The sequence below is a fragment of the Ctenocephalides felis genome, unplaced genomic scaffold (genome assembly GCF_003426905.1).
Source record: "Ctenocephalides felis isolate EL2017-DRISC unplaced genomic scaffold, ASM342690v1 CF-g0.4_SCAFFOLD_02160, whole genome shotgun sequence".
Lineage (NCBI taxonomy): Eukaryota > Metazoa > Arthropoda > Insecta > Siphonaptera > Pulicidae > Ctenocephalides > Ctenocephalides felis.
In genome coordinates this window covers 5001-10121 of record NW_020538314.1, presented here as the reverse complement: position 1 = coordinate 10121, position 5121 = coordinate 5001, and the positions used below count along the sequence as shown (strand labels likewise).

Below are 5121 nucleotides of genomic sequence, written 5' to 3'. Positions count from 1 at the left end.
AAAAATCGGAAAATCTAGAGAAAATTATATGAACACACCTAACCATTTATATACCATTTTATTCGTAATTTTATTCTGCATCTTTCGTACGAACAAAGTTTTTTCGTATCTTTTACGGTTTTTATGTATAGAGCAATCTGTGTAGTTGTTAACTTGTCAAAATGCAAAGTGCGGCTAGGTTGGAGCAATACTCTTCACGATTCGATATTTCTCTAAAGAAAACATATAAACTATTATACATCATTAGAAGGTCTCAAAATTCTTAGTTCTTTTCCATACATCACAACAACTTCGAATTTTGCACGGTGTGGCCTACAGGCGAGTTGCCGTCGTGAAAATTCGGAAAAATCGGAAAATCTAGAGAAAATTATATGAACACACCTAACCATTTATATACCATTTTATTCGTAATTTTATTCTGCATCTTTCGTACGAACAAAGTTTTTTCGTATCTTTTACGGTTTTTTAGTTATAGAGCAATAATGTGTAGATGTTAACTTGTCAAAATGCAAAGTGCGGCTAGGTTGGAGCAATCTACTCTTCACGATTCGATATTTCTCTAAAGAAAACATATAAACTATTATACATCATTAGAAAGGTCTCAAAATTCTTAGTTCTTTTTCCATACATCACAACTTCGAATTTTGCACGGTGTGGCCTACAGGCGAGTTGCCGTCGTGAAAATTCGGAAAAATCGGAAAATCTAGAGAAAATTATATGAACACACCTAACCATTTATATACCATTTTATTCGTAATTTTATTCTGCATCTTTCGTACGAACAAAGTTTTTTCGTATCTTTTACGGTTTTTTGTTATAGAGCAATCTGTGTAGATGTTAACTTGTCAAAATGCAAAGTGCGGCTAGGTTGGAGCAATACTCCTCACGATTCGATATTTCTCTAAAGAAAACATATAAACTATTATACATCATTAGAAAGGTCTCAAATTCTTAGTTCTTTTCCCATACATCACAACTTCGAATTTTGCACGGTGTAGGCCTACAGGCGAGTTGCCGTCGTGAAAATTTGGAAAAATCGGAAAATCTAGAGAAAATTATATGAACACACCTAACCATTTATATACCATTTTATTCATAATTTTATTCTGCATCTTTCGTACGAACAAAGTTTTTTTGTATCTTTTACGGTTTAGACAGTATAGAGCAATCTGTGTAGTTGTTAACTTGTCAAAATGCAAAGTGCGGCTAGGTTGGAGCAATACTCCTCACGATTCGATATTTCTCTAAAGAAAACATATAAACTATTATACATCATTAGAAAGGTCTCAAAATTCTTAGTTCTTTTTCCATATATCACAACTTCGAATTTTGCACGGTGTGGCCTACAGGCGAGTTGCCGTCGTGAAAATTCGGAAAAATCGGAAAATCTAGAGAAAATTATATGAACACACCTAACCATTTATATACCATTTTATTCGTAATTTTATTCTGCATCTTTCGTACGAACAAAGTTTTTTCGTATCTTTTACGGTTTTTATGTATAAGAGCAATCTGTGTAGTGTTAACTTGTCAAAATGCAAAGTGCGGCTAGGTTGGAGCAATACTCCTCACGATTCGATATTTCTCTAAAGAAAACATATAAACTATTATACATCATTAGAAAGGTCTCAAAATTCTTAGTTCTTTTCCCATACATCACAACTTCGAATTTTGCACGGTGTGGCCTACAGGCGAGTTGCCGTCGTGAAAATTTGGAAAAATCGGAAAATCTAGAGAAAATTATATGAACACACCTAACCATTTATATACCATTTTATTCGTAATTTTATTCTGCATCTTTCGTACGAACAAAGTTTTTTTGTATCTTTTACGGTTTAAGAGAAAATCGAGGAAAACTGGTTTGAACATTTATTGTAAAATTAGAAAATTTAAACAAATAATTATAAAAAATAATATAACTATATATAATTCGTTTTATATTCATTGAGATCTATAAAAATCAATAAATACATAATTTTATACAAAAGTTTAAAAAAACCCAAAAAACACCTAAAAACTCAATAATTAACTATAATTCATATTGTCCATATATATAAAACTGTTTGAACATCTAACAAAATTTTCGACAAAATTTTTCTATCATAAGGGTTCACAGTTCGAAATTTTCCCAGACTTTTGTCTTGACGATTCACACCGTAAGCGCGAGCAGGCCCTCGCCGCAGGTCAAATGCACATCGCTTGGGACTCAGTCAAATACCTACGCTGTGGCCGCGCGCCTTATATAGGGGATAGGTCGTGTCGAGTGCGATGCGAGCAAGCTCAGGCTAAAGTACGCTATGTTGTTCGGGCGGGTACGGATATCATTCCCCGTGTAGTTTTACATCATATTCGATACTTTTAGTCTGTCAATGATATTTAGCGTAACTTTTAATAATGTTGTGAGCCACATCTAGAATTATATACCCCGTATATATTCGGATGCTGGTTTGCGGCTATAGATAACTGGTGGTAGGATCATTCGTTTTTAAACGTTCGATCAGAGAGAGTTGAAATTATTTGGGTCTGCGGACCGCAAATATGAAATCTATATATTTTAATAATATAGAATTTTACAAATTGACTACGGTCAAATATATGTGAATATAGCAGAACTAGCAAAGCTTCTCGCAGCGATGGTCTTTCGTTTTATGAACGTTTGATCGGAGCGAGTTGAAATTATTTGGGTCTGCGGACCGCAAATATAAAATCTATATATTTTAATAATATAGGATTTTACAAATGGACTAAAGTCAAATAGATGGGTGGTGCAGCAGAACTGACGAAGCTTCTCGCACCGAGGATCATTCATTTATGAACGTTCGATCGGTGCGAGTTAAAATTATTTGGGTCTGCTGACCACAAATATGAAATCTTGTGATTACTCGACAAATTATTGCTGTAATCAAGTGCGCTCCTATAGTATAATATACTGTGGGCAAAAGCTTCTGGCAATGATCATTCGTTTCATTAACGTTTGACCGGAGCTAGTCGCAAAATATTGCGCAGTGTGCAAAAGCAGCGTGACGCAGTTTACAACCGCTTAGCGCTCTTATGCATTGTGTGAGAGCACTGCCATGTATATCTGCTCGGTATCGCCAGATGCCTGAGCGAATGACGAAGTTCGTTGTGAAAACGGCGTTCTTTTTGAATATTATACTTTAAACGCATAGCTCAATCAATTCTTTGGGCGCTAGATGAAAGTCTAGTGTTTTAAAGTCGATTGTAGTAAACGCTTGCGTTAGTATTCTATATACTCTGCACATTTTATTCAAATTGTGCGAATTTGAACATTCGCTTCATTGCGTTGTTTTAAGAAAATGAAAAATCAGCGAAAGCAGATTTTTCAATCTCACACACAGTGAAATATTCATATTTCAATTTTAAAGCGAGGACGTTTGTTTTTGGACCACAACGTGCTCTAAAATTGCTAAAGTGGTTGCGCGTCCTAGAGAATTTATTTTCTTGCGACCCGCCATATAGCCTGTCCAGACCATCGCGGTGATGGTTCGCACGGTAACCCGAGGCGACCCGTCGCTGCAGGTCAAACTGTCGTAGACCGTGTCTAGAATAATATACGCCGTATATGTTCGGATGTCGGTTTACGGCCGGGTTCTGGACCTTATTTATAAGTGTTCAACCATACTGTACAGCATATCCGCGGGCATGTGTCGTTGACGCAAAGACTCTTATGCGGAAAATAAAATATACAAATGCAATCAACTCAATACTCTCCGAGCGAGAATAAAAGTTAGTTATAACGATGAATTCTTATAATGAATTCGCCCCGACGTTTTCAATCTAACGAAGGGTAAAGAGACTGTTTGAAATTAACTGGGTCTGCGGACCGCAAATTTCATGTACGGACCGCCGTTTCGACGGTTGTTAAAGGTCTAGCCTCTGTGTAAGCGCAGAATATATAAAATATCAAGTCGCGATGTAAACTGTTCGTCATGTCCAGGGAATATCGTACGACTCAGATATATATATGTAAGAAAATTCGTTGTTTAGAAATATTCATCGAACTTTTCTATACAAAGTGTGGTCTCTCGGGTGACGCCGAGGGACATTTACGCACTATGCTATTATATATATAGCACCCTGGTTGATCCTGCCAGTAGTATATGCTTGTCTCAAAGATTAAGCCATGCATGTCTCAGTGCAAGCCACATTAAGGTGAAACCGCGAATGGCTCATTACATCAGTTATGGTTCCTTAGATCGTACCCACATTACTTGGATAACTGTGGTAATTCTAGAGCTAATACATGCAAATAGAGTTCCGACCAGAGATGGAAGGAATGCTTTTATTAGATCAAAACCAATCGGTGGCGGGCTTGCCTTGCTCACCGTTTGACTTGGTGACTCTGAATAACTTTGTGCCGATCGCACGGTCTAGTACCGGCGACGCATCTTTCAAATGTCTGCCTTATCAACTGTCGATGGTAGTTTCTGCGACTACCATGGTTGTTACGGGTAACGGGGAATCAGGGTTCGATTCCGGAGAGGGAGCCTGAGAAACGGCTACCACATCCAAGGAAGGCAGCAGGCGCGCAAATTACCCACTCCTCCCGCACGGGGAGGTAGTGACGAAAAATAACGATACGGGACTCATCCGAGGCCCCGTAATCGGAATGAGTACACTTTAAATCCTTTAACGAGGATCTATTAGAGGGCCAGTCTGGTGCCAGCAGCCGCGGTAATTCCAGCTCTAATAGCGTATATTAAAGTTGTTGCGGTTAAAAAGCTCGTAGTTGAATCTGTGTCCCACACTGTCGGTTCACCGCTCGCGGTGTTCAACTGGCATGTCTGTGGGACGTCCTACCGGGTGGGCTTAGCCCGTAAAAAGGCGGCCCAACTCAAAATCCTACCAAGGTGCTCTTCACCGAGTGTCGAGGTGGGCCGGTACGTTTACTTTGAACAAATTAGAGTGCTTAAAGCAGGCTCATTCGCCTGAATATTGTGTGCATGGAATAATGGAATAGGACCTCGGTTCTATTTTGTTGGTTTTCGGAATTCCGAGGTAATGATTAATAGGGACAACTGGGGGCATTCGTATTGCGACGTTAGAGGTGAAATTCTTGGATCGTCGCAAGACGGACAGAAGCGAAAGCATTTGCCAAAT

At 38.5% G+C, this 5121-nt stretch overlaps 1 non-coding gene across 1 annotated transcript in view; it reads left to right on the top strand.

Annotated features, from left to right (window-relative positions):
• The first annotated feature begins 4095 nt into the window (after window positions 1–4095).
• Window positions 4096–5121, top strand: part of LOC113380481 — a 1930-nt gene continuing 904 nt past the window's right edge. Inside the window, exon 1 of the ribosomal RNA XR_003367419.1 lies at window positions 4096–5121. This exon is cut by the window's right edge and continues 904 nt beyond it. This is a non-coding gene — a ribosomal RNA (small subunit ribosomal RNA).